We start from the raw sequence: 18,803 nt of genomic DNA, 5'->3' as shown, positions 1-18,803 counted from the left end.
CATCCGCTGGTTCACTCCCCAGTTGGCCGCAAAGGCCAGAGCTGAGCCGATCTGAAGCCAGGAGCCAGGAGCTTCTTCTAGATCTTCCATGTGGGTGCAGGGGCCCAAGCACTTAGGCCATCTTCCACTGCTTTCCCAGGCCACAGCAGGGAGCTGGATCGGAAGTGGAGCAGCTGGGTCTCGAACCAGCGCCCATGTGGGATGCCAGCACTACAGGCAGCAGCTTTACCCACCACACCACAGCCCCGGCCCCCCTAAGATCCTTTTAATTGTAGTCTTTTTCTGCAGACTCTTTTTCTGTTCTTTAGATAGACAGCTATAATCCTTCAATTCCTGGGGTTTTTATTTTTATACTGTATTAGCACCTCGGTATAGTCATCCAATGAAAATAATAATGGCAGCAGGCATTCCTGTCTTGTTAATGATATGAGCGGGAGAGCTTTTAGCACTTTTTCAGCTTCCACTTGCAGGGTAGCTGTCTAAGTTTGATCCCATTTATCAGGTCCTGGAGGTTTGTACAGCTTCTGTTTTGCTAAGAGGTTTTTTTAAACATTTAGACACACACACACACACACACACACACATTGTGTCTACTGAGATGATGTGGGTTTTTGTCTTTGATTTCTTGTTTTTGTCTTCGGTGATACTGATTGCCAAGGGCCTGGTGTATGTTTTTGTCTCTTCCTTTCATAACTTGCAGCTTAGGGGGGGTGTTTAGGGAAATATTAAAACATCTATTTAATTTGCATGAACTGTTTAGGTGGAAAACAACTCATGTACATGTTTTGTGATTATTGATATATTTGGATGTGTTTCTGCATTGTAACCTCTGATACAGAGAGAGAAGGAGAGGCAGAGAGAGAGAGAGGGAGGCCCTCCATACCCTGGTTCTCTCCCCAATTGGCCACAACGGTCAGAGATGCGCCGATCCGAAGCCAGGAGCCAAGAGCTTCCTCTGGGTCTCCCACGTAGGTGCAGGGGCCCAAGGACTTGGGCCATCTTCTACTGCTTTCCCAGGCCATAGCAGAGAGCTGGATAGGAAATGGGGTCCTGAACTGGCACCCATGTGGGATGCTGGCACTGCAGGCAGCAGCTTAACCTGCTATGCCACAGCGCCGGCCCCCTCTCCTCCTTTTCATGTTTCTTTCTTTTTTCCCCATCTTGCTTTGTGAAGAGGTTAGATCAGAGTTTTTGCTTTTTTTGATGTTCTGTTTTTCTTTCTTGCTCTTTTAGCTTTCGAACCCTATATTTTTTGTGGTTGCTGTTGAAATTTTTACCGTGCATAATGAGCTTTAAAAAGTTTAAAGTTAACTGTCCTGGCCAGCGCCATGGCTCACTAGGCTAATCCTCTACCTTGCGGTGCCGGCACACCGGGTTCTAGTCCCGGTTGGGGCTCCGGATTCTGTCCCGGTTGCCCCTCTTCCAGGCCAGCTCTCTGCTGTGGCCAGGGAGTGCAGTGGAGGATGGCCCAGGTGCTTGGGCCCTGCACCCCATGGGAGACCAGGAGAAGCACCTGGCTCCTGCCATCGGATCAGTGCGGTGCGCCGGCCTCGGCGGCCACTGGAGGGTGAACCAACAGCAAAGGAAGACCTTTCTCTCTGTCTTTCTCTCTCACTATCCACTCTGCCTGTCAAAATAAATAAATAAATAAATAAATAAATAAATAAATAAATAAATAAAGTTAACTGTCTTAAACTCCCTCCCAGACTGCGTTGAGTGGTTTAATTCCAATGATCCCCTCCTATCTCACATGTTAATATGTATTTTTAAAGATTTATTTTTATTTATTTGAAAGGCAGAGTTACAGAGAGAAAGGGAGAAAGGGGGAGAGAGAGAGAGAGAGAGAGAGAGAGAGAGAGAGAGAGAGAGAGAGAAAGATCTTCCATTCCCTTGTTCGCTCCCCAAATGGCCTCAATGATCAGGGCTGGGCCAGGCAGAAGCCAGGAGCCAGGGGCTTCTTCCAGGTCTCCCACGTGGGTGCAGGGGCACAAGGCCTCGGGCCATCTTCCACTGCTTTCCCAGGCACATTAGCTGGGAGCTGGATCAGAAGTGGAGCAGCCGGGTCTTGAACTGGCGCCCATAAGGGATGCTGTGTCATAGGCAAAGGGTTAACCTGCTATGCCACAATGTCGGCCTGTCACATGCTAATATTGGTCATTATTTTAGTTCTTTATCATTTTATGCAGACAACATTGTTTGGATTTACCTCCGTGTTCACCGTTTTATTTACCTGTCATTTCTTTTTGCACATCAGGTATCTTTCTGGGATTGTTTTTCTTTTCCCAAAGAACATAAAGATATCCTGTGCAGGCCTTTTGGTGGTGAGCCGTGTTTTTGTATATCTGTAAAAGGCGAGAATTCATTCTCATTTTAAATTTAAAAATTATTTTTTATTTATTTGAGAGGCATAGAGAAGAAGAAGGAAGCGGGAGGGCAACAGAGGGCTCCTATCGTTTGATTCACTCTCCAGATGGTCACAGTGTCTGGGACTGGGACAGGCCAGAGTCAGGAGCGGGGAACTCTATCCGAGTCTCCCATGGGTGGCAGGGATGCAAGTGCGCGAGCCATCACGTGCCCCTCCCAGGGCCTGCACTGGCAGGAAGCTGGAATCAGGAGTTGGGAGCCTGGAGTGGAGTCGAGGCCCTGGGCTGTGGGACATCGGCATCTTAATGCTAGGCTACACGCCCATGCCCCACATTTTCGCTTTTAAAGGACATTCTGGACTGGGTGCACAGTTTCATTTATTTTTTATTTTTTTAAAGGTTTACTTACTTGAAAGAGTTACACTGAGAGAAGGAGAGGCAGAGAGAGGTCTTCTATCTGCTGGTTCACTCGCCAGGTGGCCACAATGGCCAGAGCTGTGCCAATCCGAAGCCAGGAGCCAGGAGCTTCTTCTAGATCTGCCATGTGGGTGCAGGGGCCCAAGCAGTTGGGCCATCTTTCACTGCTTTCCCAGGCCACAGCAGAGAGCTGGATCAGAAGCGGAGCAGCCGGGACTCGAACCAGTACCCATACGGGATGCCGGCACTGCAGGCAGCTTTACCTGCTACGCCAGAGCGCCAGCCCCATGGGCGCACAGTTTTAAACGCAGACGCCCCCCTCTGAATTCTGGGCAGGGTGCGGTGCTGTCCTGGTCCCATTGTTCCCTGCAGAAGCCTGCTGGCCTCTGCTTGTCCCTCTGTGCAGGCTTGGAGCTTTGTCCTGGGCTGCTTTCACCGTCTTTGTCTGGCGTTCTTGCTTCCCCTGCGGTGGGTGCAGACATGAGTGTGATGTGCTTTGTCGTGCATGTGTGGGAAATGTGCAGCCCCCATCTCCTGCAGTGTGGCCTTGCCTTTCTTTGCTCTCTGTCTGCCGGCACTGATTTGAGCAGCGTCCCGTCTCCGGATCTCCTAACGTGTCTCCTGCATTTCTCTCTCTCTCTTCTGACCTTGCTCCATTTGGGATGATTTCTTTGAGTATCTCTTACGGGTGCTCTCTCGTCTGTGGCTTTACCCATCTTGAGAATCTCTTTGTAAATTCATGTTAGCTTTAATTCACATCATAAGGGGTCAGCGTGATGTGCTGCTATATGCTAAAGTACACTGTGGAAGGATTTACATCAGCTGAGGGTCCTATCTGTCACCTCCGCTTTTTTTTTTTTTTTATGGTGAGACGTTTGAAAGTTACGGCTTAGCTCCTATGAACAGTATGTTCTTATTTGGCCCCCCCCCAGGACTGGCCCTGGTCTCTCTGAACTCTGCCTGGCCGTGGCCGGGGGAGAGGCTCTGAGCGGGAGGGGGCTTGGGCACGAGCTGCCTGGCCCGGTGCAGGTGCACCTGTTCCGGTCGGTCGATGGCCCTGACGGGTCGGCAGCCTCTCCCACTGGAGCTGCGCCCCCCTGCAGCTGGCGGTGACTCGGGCAGGCCTCTCCTGGAGCCAGCCCCTCCCGGAGCAGCCCCTGGCGCCACCCGCGTGGCCCTTCCAGGGTGGCCTTCCCAGGAAGGAGCCGGCAGTGTCCGGAACTGGAAGCGGCACAGCTCCGTCAAGGCACGAGTCTCTGCACGAAGCTGCGGGCAGGTGGCGTCCATTCCCTTAGGTCCTGGGCTCGAGGGCAGGGTCTCACTCAGTCTTTGGGGGGGAAGGGGGGGTAATTACTGTGTCTGGGTGCAAGAAACGATGCGGCAGCTCTCTCCTCCACGGCTGATGTAGTGTGACGGCAGTCGTCACGCGTTTCTAAGGGGACTTCGTGTTCTGAAAGCTTTGGGGTCAGTGGGGAGTGCTTCGTGCCTGCAGCCGTCAGACAGTCAGTCAGTCTGAGTTTCCTGGAATGAATGTGCGTTGTTCTTGTTGTCATCAGTAAGAAATGTGGGCGCTGCTAAGTGTCGCGTCTGGAGCCATGTGTGTGCGTGTGCGTGTGCGTGTGTGCGTGTGTGTGTGTGATGGAGGAGCCAGCAGCAACGTGAATTATTCTAGCAATTAGTGCTCTCGCGCCGCGGAGTTCTCCCTGGAATCGGCTCGCTGTCCCCTAACGGTGATGCGCTTGGTTCCCACACAGAATCGCCGCTGTGCCCTGAGTGGGTGCTTCTGCTCATCGGTCAGCGCCGCGAAACTTTGCTCACCTTCCTGTACGTTTCTGGAGGGGGCGGGGAACTGCGAGCCGTTTCCCGGGGGTCCTCCACAGGTGGCCGAGGCTCACAGCCACGCACACACACACCGTAACAGCCTGCGTTGAAGACGCTGAAGCTGGCCCAGGACGAAGGGGCCCCTGGCTGGGGTAAACGGGAGCTGTGCTCAGCTGTGATGGTCCGCCTGGACGTACAGTCGACCTCAGAGCTTGGACTTGGCTGCCATTGCCCTCACTGGGGAGCTGTGATAAAATGCCAGTGCCCGGACGCCACCCCACCCCAAGATTCCGAATTAATGGCTCCAAGTGCATGCTGGGGACTGGGAGTTATAAAAAGCCTGCGGATGATTTTAATTGCAGCCTCGCCCCCTTTTTTGTCATATAAAAGGAGACTGGAAGCAAAATTTTTCAGGGTTGGATTAGGGTTTCTACAGATATTGGAGACCCATGCTCCTTCCAACTCTGCATCCCCATCCAGAGGGTGTGGCATGTCCTCATGGCCCTAGAGGAGTACTGGAGCTCCAGCCGTCACGTCCCTCTTCCAGGAAGCAGGTGGAGGAGGGAGGGAGTGTAATACAACTACATCTTTGTGCCCCATCAGCCAGAACTTGCTCAGGTGACCGACCAGGTCTAGGAGAAGGGAAGGCTGGGAAATGCATGCTGGCATAGTGTACTGTGACCAGCTAGAAACTGGGTTCCCTTAGTTTGGGAGAGAAAACAGGCACTCGGGTTTGTGGAGTGCGGGCCGTCTCTGCCATAGCGTCAGACCTCAGGGCAGAGCTGAGGGTCCCGTCCAGGTTCCTGCCCCCTGGCACAGAGGGTGCGGGTGTGGGGACTCGCTGGTGGGCTGGGCAGTGAGTGTGCGGGAGACACAGACGGGCTTGCTGCACTGGAGAGCAGGGAGGTCCCGGGAGTTCACGGAGCGGGAAATAAACAGATCCGCGCAGTGGCAGGGAGGGAAGTAGGCCACGAGTCAGTTCCTGCTGGCGCACAGCCTGTTAGCATTTCAGTGCGCTCGCCTCTCCTCTCGCGAGCTGTATTCTCTCTGAGCCTCGGGCTGCTTTTCCTTCCTGCCTCGCCATTGCACGTGGGAGCTCCTCGGGTCTCTGGGTCAGGCCGGGCTCTCTCCTGTCTCCCTGCTCCTCCCTGTGGGCTCTTCCCGGCTGTGGCCTCGGTGGCCGCTCATTTCAGAGGATTTCCGGGTCTGCCTGTCCAGCTGCCGAGAGGCGTCTCCTGGGCAAGTCTTACATGATCTCGAAGGCCGCCTTCGCGGACTGACCCTGGCTCAGCCAGCCTGGGCCCCTGTCTTTCTGCCACCCCACCCTGCTCTAGACCGTTGCCAGGAACACTGCAGGGTTTTTAAGAACACTTTTACTAAGGCGTGGTTTACACGCTATTCAGTCCATTCGTGGGAAGGGTACGGTTGGTTATTTTTAGTGACTTTAGTTGTGCAACTGCCACAGGCCAGTTTGAGAACATTTTTCTTTTTTTAAAGATTTATTTATTTAGTTGAAAGAGTTACACAGAGAAGGAGAGGCAGAGAGAGAGAGAGAGAGAGAGAGAGAGAGAGAGAGGTCTTCCATCTGCTGGTTCACTTCCCAATTGGCCGCAATGGCCAGAGCTGTGCCGATCTGAAGCCAGGAGCCAGGATCCAGGAGCTTCCTCCAGGTCTCCCACGTGGGTGCAAGGACTTAGCCACCCCCTACTGCTTTCCCAGGCCACAGCAGAGAGCTGGATCGGAAGCGGAGCAGCTGGGACTCGAACCGGTGTCCATATGGGATGCCGGCACTGCAGGTGGCAGCTTTACCCATTGTGCCACAGCGCCGGCCCCGAGGACATTTCTAACACCTAAAGAAAGAGGAAATTCATCCTTCTCCCGCCCCTTGCCTCAGATCACCACTGACTTTTTTTTTTTTTGAAAAAAGACATTTATTTATGTATTTGAAAGGCAGAGACAGAGGTCTTCCATCTCCTGGTTTACTTCCCCAGACGGCTGCAGCAGCCAGGTCCGGGCCAGGCCGACGTGGGAGCCTAGAACCTTATCTAGGTCTTTCATGTGGGTTGCAAGGGCCCAAGGACTCGGGCTCTCATCCAGTGACTTCCCGGGCACGTTAGCAGGAAGCTGGATTGCAAGCAGAGTCGCCAGGCCCGCAGTGTGTGCTGCGGTGGGATGGTGGCAGCCCCCACCCCACCCTACCCTACCCCACCCACCCCGCTCTCCTCTGCCTTTCCCGTGAGTGGGGTCAGGCCACATGCAGTCCCCTGAGCCTGGTTTTTCACTTGCTGGGGTATTTTTGAGGTTTACCCCTGTGTAGTGATCTGGCAGTCTTTTTTTTTTTTTTTTTTTTATTGAGAGAGAGAGAGAGAAAGGTCTTCCTTCCGTCAGTTCACAACCCCCCCCCCCCCCAAATGGCCACTACGAAGCCAGGTGCGGGGTGCAGGGCCCAAGCACTTGGGCCATCCTCCACTGCACTCCCTGGCCACAGCAGAGAGCTGGCCTGGAAGAGGGGCAACCGGGACAGAATCCGGCGCCCCGACCGGGACTAGAACCCGGTGTGCCAGCACCACAAGGCGGAGGATTAGCCTAGTGAGCCGCAGCGCCGGCCCCTGATCTGGTAGTCTTTCCTTCTTACGCCGAGTATTCCATGGTGTGCTGAGGTCACTTGGTTGATCTCTGCGCCAGTTGATGGAGTTTGGATTACTTCCGGTTTCTGGCCACTGGGATAACACGGCTCTGAACGTCCACGTGCACGGACAACCTTTTCATCTCCGTGTAGTGGCCTCCCGGGACTGGAATTGCTGCGTTGTGGGCTGAGCTGACGTTTTTCCCAAGCGGCTGTACTACTTCCTGTTCCCGCCAGCCTCAGTGTTTTATTTTAGATGGCACTGGAAACCCAGGCACTAGCAGCGGCTCCGCGGGTGAGAAGCAGTGTTCTCCAAGCCTGCGCTGATCCTCGTTCGACGCCCCTCGGTTCTTCCTTCTGGAGCTGGCCTCTGTGACAGCAGGGCGACCCTGGCTGTAGAGCTCCAGGGCGGTGCGGCGCCTCTCGCGTGAGGAGTTCGCCAGCGCTTCTGAGCTTTACCAGTTCTCTGGAGCAGGAGCCCGGCGCTGGTGGCTCTTCACCGGCAGGTGCTTCGCTGACCTGGCCCCGGGGCCCCTGCTCACCTGCGCCCCCTGCAGACTGCTAGCTGATGATCTGATGATGCAGGGACTTGGCGCCAGGTGCTTTTACAACTTTGCTTTCGGTCTTTCTCAGAAGTACTTCCAAAGGGACGGGACCGAGAAGTCCCACTGCCTAGGCTGGAGTGGTTTAGGAAAGTGGGGTGTGGATTCTCTCGGACGGAGAACGAGGTTGGTGCGCACGGAAATGATCCATTCCTCTGTGTTGTGTGGGCACCTGTGCTCGGATAACTTGGCCGGGTGGCGGGAGGCTGGGCCTACCCAAAGACAAAGGGGCTGATGGATGGCGCCCTGGGGTTTTCTCTCCCTGGATTTTTGAACTGGTTTTTGCACTTGAGGCCAATCCTGAGTCACTTGGGAAACCTTCTGAAATTCACATTTCTGACTTCTTGACTCCAACCACAGAAACCTACATTTCTTTTTTTTTTTAAATTTGACAGATAGAATTATAGACCATGAGACAGAGAGAGAGAAAGGTCTTCCTTCTGGTGCTTCACTCCCCAAATGGCCACCACCGCCGGTGCTGTGCCAATCGGAAGCCAGGAGCCAGGTGCTTGCTCCTGGTCTCCCACGTGGGTGCAGGGGCCCAAGCACTTGGGCCACCCTCCACTGCACTCCTGGGCCACAGCAGAGAGCTGGACTGGAAGAGGGGCAGCCGGGACTAGAACCCAGCGCCCATATGGGATGCCGGTGCCGCAGGCGGAGGATTAACCAAGTGAGCCGTGACGCTGGCCCCAGAAACCTACATTTCTAACATGTTCCCTGATTGGTTCAGAAGTAGAAAGTAGTTGGAACAAACTTCAGGAACATAATTTTTTTTTTCAGGGCAAGCATTCAATGTGGTAGTTAAACCTGTAGATTGGATGCCTGCATCCCGCATCGGAGTCTCTGGGTAGCAGTTTCTGCTCGCTCTCTATTCATGAGCACCCCGGGAGGCACAGGTGATGGCTCAAGTACTTGGGTCCCTGCTACCCACGTGGGAGACCCACATGGAGTTCTTGGCTCTTGGCTTTGGCCTGGCCCAGCCATGGCTGTTTGCAGGCATTTGGGGAATGAACCAGCAGATGCGAGATCACGCACTCTGCTTTTCAGATAAATAAATTAAAAATATTCACCTGTATTGCCTCCTAATACAAATATTTTATATATCATTAGGTAATGCTATTAAATGTTACAGTTTATATTTTAACCTTAGGAAATGTATTGAAACTACTCGTTTGTTTTAAAATACTAGGCTTAAAATTTTCATTGTTTTTTATTTGGAAGGCAGAGAGAGATCTTGCATTTACTGGTTCATTCCATAAATGCCTGCAACAGCCAGGGCTGGGCTGGGAACTCCATGCAGGTCTCCCGCGTGGGCAGCAGGGCTCCAACTGCTTGAGCCTTCAGCTGCTGCCTCCCTGTGCGTACAACAGCAGGAACATGGGACGGAGCTGAGCACTGGGTCCAGGTTCTTCAATGCAGGTTGCTGGCGTCTTAGCCCTCTGCCAGGTGTTCACGTCATCTGATGCTTTAACTGACATCTAAAAAAATGTTTGCACATGAAAAAAAAAATGACTTATTTTAAAGCTAGAGGACAGACACAGAAAGATCGTTCATCCACTGGTTGACTTCCCAAATGGTTGCGATAGCCAGGGCTGGGCCAGACTGGAGCCAGGCGCTTCATCCGGGTCTCCGATGTGAGCGCACGGGCCCAAGCACTTGAGCCATCTCCTGCTTTCCCAGGTGCCTTAGAAGAGAACTGGATTGGAAACGGAGCAACCGGTTCATGAACCAGCACCCGGGTTGGATGCTGGTGTTGCAGGCAGCAGCTCAACCCACTAAGCCACAACGCGGGTCCCATCATGGACATTTAAAAAGTCCAATGAAAAATATGAAAAATAGGAGTTCATAATTATTTGTAAGACTTAAAATTCTAAAACGTAAACACTTGCGGTTATATTCTATATAAATGTATGTTTTCTGCAGATCTGTCAAATTCTAGGTGATCGTAAAATTTCCCGGTACGATTATATTGTCTTTATAATTGAGAGGCAGAGGCTAGTGAGGGGAAGGTGGCGGGGGTGGTGTGGAGAAAGAAACTGCGTGAGCTCCCACCCACTGCTCATCCCCCAAATGCCTGCGATGGCCCAGGGCCAGAGCCGGGAACTCGACGCGGGTGTCCCATGAGGTGTGGGGAGCCCACTTACTTGAGCCATTGCTGCTGCTGCTTCCCCGGGACTGCACTGTTGGGAAGCTGGAGTCGGGCACTCAGACTTGAGCATCTGAGCCATTAGGCGAAGTGCCTGCCGTGTTGCCTCTTCTCTTTGCGTGCCTATGTGTTCGTGCTCCATGCGTTGCTGTTGGACGTGCAGAACGCCCTGTCCTGTCAACACCCAGTGTCTGGATGGTTTAGAACCCTCGGCTGTGAAGCCAGCTGCTGGGGTTTCTCGTTACATCTTGGTCGACTTGCCATCCTTTTGTGCTTGAAGGTTGCACCTGGAGAAAGGGGTTAGACTCAAGTTTGCATGCCGTGAGGCATGCATGCATTAATTCTGTGTGGCGTGCGCAGAAAGTGCCCAGTAAATCCTTGTACACGATTCAGTTGATAACCTCAAGATGCCTGAGGCCGGGCACAGTGGCCTTGGTGCCGACAGTACACGCTGCATCCATTGAGAGTGGCCCTCATGCACCTGACTGTTGAATAACACTCGCCTTCTAATGCAATGCTTAGGTAGTGCTTGTGTTTTTCCTGTGTGGTGATGAGCCCGAGGGCCCTGTGACAGTGTAGTCCATTCTGGAGAGTGGTGGTGGCAGCGCTGGGACCCTCGGGTCACTGACACGTAGCTGGCAGCAGGGAGATGCAAGATGACCTCTGTTTTCCAGCCGTTGCCACAGGTTCCCAGAGTAAAGAAAATTCTGGACTTTCAAGCTTGGCCAGGTTCGGTTTGCCTGGGGGGCCGTGCCTCAGCTGTAGGTTGCAGCATCTTCCTTGGCAGGAAGTTTGGTCATCAGGAGAGAAATTCTAGAAGACGTGTCCTGTGGGAGCTCTCCAGAGGTGACCAGGCCCCTTGAGGGGCAGAGCGGTGCTCTGTCTTTTCCTCTGCCCCTAGGTTCGGGGGTGGCCTTTGGCGGCGGTGTACCTGGCTTTCCTTCACCACACCCACTCCATCCAGGCAATAAGGCCCCCTGGGGATGCGTAGACACCTCTCCCGTGAGCCTGGCAGCTCCAGGGAGGACGTCTTCCAGAGGAGTTTCATCTGTTGGTCTCTGGGTGTGGCTGCATCCCATGCTGAGCACCTGGTTTGAGTCCCGGCTACTCCACTGCGGGCTCATCCTGCGAGGCCCGCACGGTCCGGGAGAGCAGGGTGATGGTCTTGTTCCACAGGAAGCACCAGGGGCAGGCTTCGGTGAACATGTCTGCCTTATTAACGACCGTGTATGCTTGTTAAAGCGCAGGCAGAGGGAGTGTAACTAATTTGGGGCAATAATTCGGGGCAATACTGATTCTATAGGATGAAGCCAGTATTGGCACGGCTATGCTTCTCCAATCAGCTGGAAGGTCACGTAGCTAGGGTGGCTTTGCAGGTGGGCCTGGGAGCAGTTTACCTGATTGGCAGAAGGCAAGGGCGGGGGGAAATGTGCCTGGGGCTCCCGCCGCCTGCCAGCAGTTAGGCTAACTGCATGGGCTAGGCAGGCCGTCTCACGGGATCACCCACACTCCACTTCCAATCCAGCTTCCTGCTAATGCACACCCTGGGAGGCAGCAGGTGATGGTTCAAGTTCTTGGGCCCCTGCCATGTTCGTGGAAGACCCAGGTTGAGATCTGGGCTCTGGCTTCAGACTGGCCCAGCCCTGGCTGTTGTGGGCATTTGGGGAAGCAAACCAGCAGATGGACCATATCTCCTAGTCTGTCTCTGTGTCTCTCTGCCTTTTAAATAAAAATAAGAAATATATTTAAAAATGTTGACCTCTGGAGATGAGACGGGTTCAGTGAATGATCAACGGGCAATACGGATTCTGAAGGCTTAAGGTGACCTCAGGAAACTGCACCCATGGTTTGCCCCTCCCTCCTTTCACAAGTACACTTGGCTTTGCTGATTCCCAGCCCCCACCTCCTCTGGAGTTGGGGAGTTTGAGAGTTTGAGACACGTGGAGATTCTTGCTCTCAGAAATGTGATGTTGGGGCCGGTTCTGTGGGTCATTTGGTTAATCCTCCACCTGCGGTGCCAGCATCCCATATGGGTGCCGGGTTCTAGTCCCGGTTGCTCCTCTTCCAGGCCAGCTCTCTGCTGTGGCCCGGGAGGGTAGTGGAGGATGGCCCAAATGCTTGGGCCCTGCATTAAGCTCCTGGCTTCGGATCAACGCAGTTCTGACCATAGCAGCCATTTGGGGGGTGAACCAACAGAGGGAAGACCTTTCTCTCTCTCTTTCTGTCTATAACTCTACCTGTCAAAAAAAAAGCGATGTTGAAGGATTTGTGGGAAGAAGGGGACAGACAGAAGGCTCCTGCGCCCTCGGGAGTCAGTGTGCGCCGTGTTGCTTCCTCCATTCTGGGTCTGCCCTGGTCCAGTCCTGTGGTGGGGTCTGGAGGTGGCGAGGGGGAGGGCTGGGACTTGGTCTTCCCAGGCCCTTGCTTCCTGTCCTTTGAATTTTCGCTTGGGGGTTCAGGTGGCATGGTTTCGCTTTCTGCCAGGACCAGTCTGGCTGGTGGAGTTCTCCTTCGTGCTGGTCGGCATGGCTGAGCCGCTGCCCTCTGCCCGCCCCAGCCTGCTCCTGGGTGACTCTGCTCTGACCTGGGGGGTGGACGGCAGTGGTGCACTCTGGGTCCCGTGTGAAGTAAGCGTGTGTGTTCTTGTCCACGTGGAGAACCTGACCTGGACTCTGGTGGAACTGTGGGGCAGGTGGGGGTTGGATAACAGAGCTCCCTTCGCAGACGCACGGGACGGCACTGTGGGGGTGTGGTAGCCAGTGAGTGAGAATGTGTACAACTCATTAAGCACAGTGGTCCTACAAGGGGAGCAAGTGCACAGTGACTCCTGCGGTTGATCAAACAATTGACACTCTTGTTTATGGCGTCAGTAATCACCCGAGGCTCTTGTCATGAGCTGCCAAGGCTATGGAAGCCTCTTGAGTTCACAAACTCCTACAGGGTTTAGACAAGGCCACAGTCAAAGTGGAAGTTCTCTCTTCCCTTCAGAGCAAGGTACCTCCTTCTTTGATGGCCCCTTCTTTCCATGGGGTCTCACTCACAGAGATCCTTGATGTAGGGCCTCTGTGGTTTTGAGATGAATGTGAATGTGTGTGTGGGAGTATCATTGTGTGCATGTAGGAGTGTGTGGATGTGCAGGTGTGAGTTTATGCATGTGTGTGTGTGGTATTGTGAGCATGAGTGTGCAGATATGCGGGTGTGAGTGCAGGAGTGTGTGGTATCATCGTGAGTGTGAGTGTGGTATCCTTGTGAGCATACGTGAGTGCAGGTGTGCGGGGGTGAGCCTGTGTGAGTGTAACTGCAGGTGTGAGTGTATGTGAGTGTGTGCGTGTGTGTGTGCACATCTCTGAAGCCGTGGACTAGCGTGAAGGAGAGGAGCAGGCTGTGGCCGGTCCTCATCCCTTCCCAGGAGGGGCCTGCCAGCTGCTACAGCCCCCAGCTCTAGGCCTGGGCCAGGGACCCACGAGAAACACCGGCCCGGTAAGAACTAAGATGTTCTTCATGGGTTTGACTTCTCTGCTCATTCTTTGCTTTCTCCCCTCGCCCCCACCACATGCTTCAATTTTTTTTTAACAGTAAAGCAAACATGCTTTCTGTGTATAATCAAGTTCACCTACACAGCAGCCAACTGTACCCCACAGCTCCAAGATACTAATGGGTTTGCTTCACTCATTTCTCTATGAGGAAGGCCCTGAATGTTTCAGCATTTTGTCTATTTCACTGTATAGTGATTCCTAAAGCAGAAATATGGTGAACTTTCCCATTCAGAGGGAAAACAGTGCCCTTCAGATACAGCTGCAGGCTCCAAGCCGTGGTTCCGACGGAGCCATGACCTGCAGGGAGCCCGGTTTCATTTATTTGCTCCCAGGAGATGGGACCAACAGGAACTTTTAATGCCCAGTGGGCAGCTCTTAGCTGTCAAGGATCTCTGTGAGTGAGACCCCATGGACGTGACTTTCAAAGGCCATGGTGAAAGAACACTTTGCTTGTAGCCCGTGGCACGTTTGAATCAGCTCCCTCCCAAACAGGAGAACAATTTTCACCATCTTTAGACAAGGAGTAAATTATTGATGACCTTCCCGAGTGCCCACGGTCCAAACCTGCGCATTTGCATTTAAACGGTTCCGCAGGGCAGTGGGAACGTGCCCCTGCTCCCCATGAGACAGGAGGTCAGCATTAACGTGTCAGGTTGAGACAGGTGTTAGGAAAAATCATTAGCGTGTCCTCGTAGCCTGCATAATGTGACATCAGTTTGTTATTCTGTCATCCTTACTGGAAAAAAAGCGTTCAGTTCATTTCTGTGTGCAGCCTCTGAGCGATGTCCTTTGCCAGCGTGTAGTTGCTTGGCTGAACGTGTCGCATTAGGAAGCTCCGGGAGAGGGAGAAGCAGCTGGTTTCCAGTGGAAAGGTGGTTAGATGCAGGCAGGAGCAAGGCACACCTTTCTCCATCCCGGCCAGGGGCACAAAGCGGGTGGAGAGGTGGAGAAAGTGGAGGGCAGGTTGCTTTTGTCTTGTCTGAAAAGTTATGCCTTGCTTTCCTCCTTCCCGGAGCGCACAGCACAGGGTGTGCAGCGGGCACAGGGTGCTGGGGCTGGAGCCGCATCTCCGGGACACTGGGAAGGGTGACTGTTAGTGCTGGGACTGGCCACAAGCAGTGTCTGCCGTGACCTGACCTCGGGGTCTAGTTGAAGACATTCAGCCCTCAAGAGGAGGCAGGGCCAGCGCCTACATAACCCAGCAGTGGGCAGCTCAGAGGTGACCCTGGTTCTGTTCTCATTCAAGCAGTTTTACTTTTAACCCTGTGAAAGACCCAGGTGCAAATGTCAAATAAAGGACCTGAAAATAGAAACAGGAATCGAGTCTTGGCGTACGTGGTGGTGTCAGGCAGCTGCTACAGTGGTCTCGAGCTTAGTGGGCTAATTAGTTCCTGAACTGTCCATCTGTGGGGGCTCCACAGTGGGGCATTCTCAGCCAGCTGGTATTGGGGAGGGGAAAGAGGGGCGGCAACACCCAGGGTGCTCCTTCCCTTGAATGTCCTTGTTATATACCCATAATTAGTCAGCTTTTTATCACCATAGATACCTAACACAGTACTTAGGAAGGAAGGAGATTTATTTTGGCTCACAGTTTTGGAGGTTCACAGTCCAAGATTGAACACGTGCCACTGGTTCTGCTCTGGGGCGAGGCCAGAGGAGGTGTGAGGGGAGGGATCCCATGGAATCCCAGGAAGCAGAGAGCAGCTGGGCTGGAGAGCAGGTGCTGGCCGTGGCCTGAGGACCTCCCATGAAGCCCACCTGGGAAGCACTGTAATTGGATCCAGTTTCCACCCTCTGGACCTCATCCAGCCTGTGACCTTGGGATTTCACTGTCTTCCTAAATTGAGAGCAATATCTTGTTCATGCTGCGGCAGTAGGACTCCCAAGTTGCCCTGGGGGTTGTCTCCAATCCTGATTCTGCTGGTAGTCCAGCCATCACATCCTCCCAACAAAGAAAGCTGGCGATGTGTTTCTTAAGCCTCACCCGCATCAGAGTTGCCTGGAAAGCTTGCTAAAACACGGCTTATGGGGCTCCTCCCCCAAAAGGCTCAGATTCAGCAGGTTTTGGGGGAGGGGGCAAGAGTTTACAGCAGGTGCCACATCATGTTGCTAGCTAGTGCTGAGCAAGGGACCACCCTCTGAATAGCCTCGGCCTGTGACACCTATTTCTGTCTTGATACCATGGGCTCGGTGTTCATGAGACCCAGAAGTATCTCTCTTGCAGTGACTTGGGAGATGGGAGAGTGAAAATGGGTAACTAGTCATGGCCAGGCCACGTGGAAAGGTAACTAAAACAGGAAGGTTTCCCAGAGGGGTTGCAGCTTGGGGTGGCTGAGACAGGGGCAGTGGTGTGCTAACGAGATGGCTGCGCCTTGCCCCCTGCGAGGGGGCGGTGGGGAACTCGGTTGCCAGGTGTCCCTGGCGCTGCCAGCTTTCTTAGCTAAGTGGGCGCAGGAAGGTATGGAGAGCAAAGTACTTGAGGAAGCGACACGGAGAAGGTGCTGAGGGCGGACTGGAATGAGAATCAAAGGGGAGCTTATGATTGATGACGTGGGCCAAGCCTGGACGTCGGAAGCAGATGAGCTGGGCCTGGGGTCTCAGGACACCTGTTCAAGGGGAGTGATGTGTGCCGGTTGGGTTGCCGTGAGGGTAGATTAGGTCAAGGTTGGGAAAGGGTGGTGGTGGTACTTTAAGGTTAAAGGATTTTCTAATGGCCTTGTGTGTTAAGCGCTTGGCTCCAAAAAGCTTTATATATATTTATGCCCTAACAGTTTGGTTGCCATTCAAAAAATAATTAGTATTAATTGAAAGACAATTTTTTTTAACCACAGTTATTTGTTTTGCAATTCTAAGTTTCTTTGAAAGACAGAGGGACAGACACAGAAAGATCTTCCAGCTGTTAGTTCACTTCCCCAAGTGCCTGCCACAGCCAGGACTGGGCCAGGGTGAAGCCAGGAGCCACAGATCAGTCTCCCGTATGGGTGGCAGGGACCCAAGAACTTGAGCCCTCCTTTGCTGCCTCCCAGTGTGTGTGTGAGCAGGAGGCTGGATCAGAGGTGGGGGAGCTGGGACTTGGACCAGGCGCTCTCAATGGGATGCGCGTGTCCCAGGCGGCCACTTAACTGCTGTGCCCAGTGCCCGCCCCTCATTGTTAATGGGACATGTCCATCTGTGCCCACGGCACAGCATCACACCCCTTGGGGGTCCTCTTGGACACTGCTGTTGCCTCTCCTCGTTCTACGCCGCTGTCTGGTTTTATCCCAGCGCCTGCCGAAGTGCAGTGTCATTGATGGGAACGTGGTGTGGTCTGATAGTCCAACTGCAAACCTCCGAGTCGGCTGTGTGGACGGTACCGACCTGTGTCGGTGTCGCTGGGTCCCTCTCCAAGGTGCACAGGGTTTTGCAGTTCTCGGAGTTGATGGTCTGACTCGGGCGCCTCGGTGCGTGGATGGGGAGCTGTGGGGTCTGGTTGGATCTGCTGTATTCGTTCCAACAGCAAGCGTGCCCCGAGTAGCTGCGAAGTGTCGGGCAGCGAGCCGGGTGGGCACACATCCCGCCTCCACGGGCGCCGGTTCTTGGCCCTCCACTCACCTGGTCACTGGAGACCTCCAGCGGGGCCAGCACCACTGAGGAGGCTTCTAGGCCTGGTCAGGGGACATTAACATGGCGAGAAGGGGAGGGGCCCTGGTCCAGACCCGGGAGTCTGCTACATGCCAGCGTTTTTGGCACCAACCCCGCTGCGGGGAGGCGGCTGAGATAGACTGGGTGGAGGTCGGAGGCGGGTGGGGAGGTTTCTCCAGCGAGTCCAGCTCTGGATTTAAAGCTGAGCTCCTCCTGTGAAGCCCAAGTTTGATTATGGGCAGCCGAGAGGGGGCCACGCCTTGGATCCGGGGGGGTAAACAAGGCAGCGTTATTCGTGGTTCTGAGTCATCTTGAAAGTGGAAGAACACCTGGCTGCGGCCACCAGCCTTGACCTTGGTGAAGGGCAGGGCACCACAGTCCCCGCTCGGTCTCACCACTGGGTGTTTCCTGGATTCAGAGAGAGGCAAACAGAGGGGCTGTTAACCTCTCCTATGATGGCCGGAAGACTGGAAAGCTTATTTAAACAATTGTTTACATTTTATCTTACTTGAATGATAGAGGGACACACACACACACACACTTCTATTCGCTTGTTCACTGTGCTGATGGCTACAACAGCCAGGGTTGGGCAGGCCAAAGCCAGGAGCTTCTTCTGGGTCTCCCACAGGGGTGCAAGGGCCCACACACTGGGGCCACCTTCCGCTGCTTTCCCAACAGCCGGGAGCTGGATCAGAAGTGGGGCAGCTGGGATACAAACCCGTGCCCGTGTGGGAGGCCAGTGTTGTAGGTGATGGTTCTACCTGCTGCTCCAGCACCGGCCCCTGGAAGCTGGCTTGTTAAGGCACAGTAGTTGGCTTGGGTGAGGTTGGAGTTTGTTGGATGGTCATGCTATCGGGAAATGAGCTGCAGGGTGGCTTCATAGCACTGCTGACTTAGCTTCTGCAGTCACTGTTCTGTGTCCCCAAGGGCGGGCTCGGTGCGTGGATGGGGCACTGTGGGATCCGACAGGAGCCCCTCCCCACACCCGTCAGGTTGTAATTAAGGACTCATTGAGGGAGATGAGTCCAGCTGATGGATGACCAGGAGCCAGATGCAGGGCAGGTTCCAGAAAGGCTGTTGAGGCTGGTAACCACGTGTGCACCGTCACAATTCATACTGCACGCTTGGAGCAACTGCTTCAGCTGGGGCAGCATGTGCCAAGGTCCTGTGGCGGGAAGTAACATGGTGAGGATGAGGGAGGAATGAAGAGGCAGGGCATGTGGAGCGTAAGGTGAGAAGGCAGAGGCCCAAGGCCACAGGACGAGTTTGAGCTGCGCATGATGACATCCCCGTCCTAGCAGTGGAGGGAAATGACTTCATAGGTGATGACAAGAGAAGCAGGGTGGTGCCGGGCCGCATAGACTTCCTGTCACTGGGCCACCTGCAGTTGGCCCTCTTTTTCCCTGGATGCCAAGTTCAGTGTTACAGCCTCCCAGAGCAGAGAGAATTCGCGCCTGTTGGTGTCAAGAATTTCCGGAAGAGCCTGCTGGCGTGTGCTCGGGGGGCAGCTCATGCCCCTTCAGGTCCCTGGCAGGTGGCACCAGGCTCCCAGGGCGCCCGGTGTTGGTGCACATGACGTAAAGGCCTCGTGCCTGCCGGTGGCTCCCACAGCAGCAGGTGGGGCATGTTACAGGGGCTGCGGGGCAGTGCGGCTTCTGGTCTGCCCTTGTG

At 54.1% G+C, this 18,803-nt stretch overlaps 1 protein-coding gene across 3 annotated transcripts in view; it reads left to right on the top strand.

The window, feature by feature from the left end:
* The window catches only part of OSBPL10 (oxysterol binding protein like 10), a 300,684-nt gene that overhangs the window by 85,680 nt on the left and 196,201 nt on the right, over positions 1–18,803 (top strand). The gene's annotated exons all lie outside the window — the stretch shown is intronic.

The sequence above is a fragment of the Oryctolagus cuniculus genome, chromosome 4, assembly GCF_964237555.1.
Source record: "Oryctolagus cuniculus chromosome 4, mOryCun1.1, whole genome shotgun sequence".
Lineage (NCBI taxonomy): Eukaryota > Metazoa > Chordata > Mammalia > Lagomorpha > Leporidae > Oryctolagus > Oryctolagus cuniculus.
This window is presented reverse-complemented; position numbering and strand designations above follow the sequence as displayed.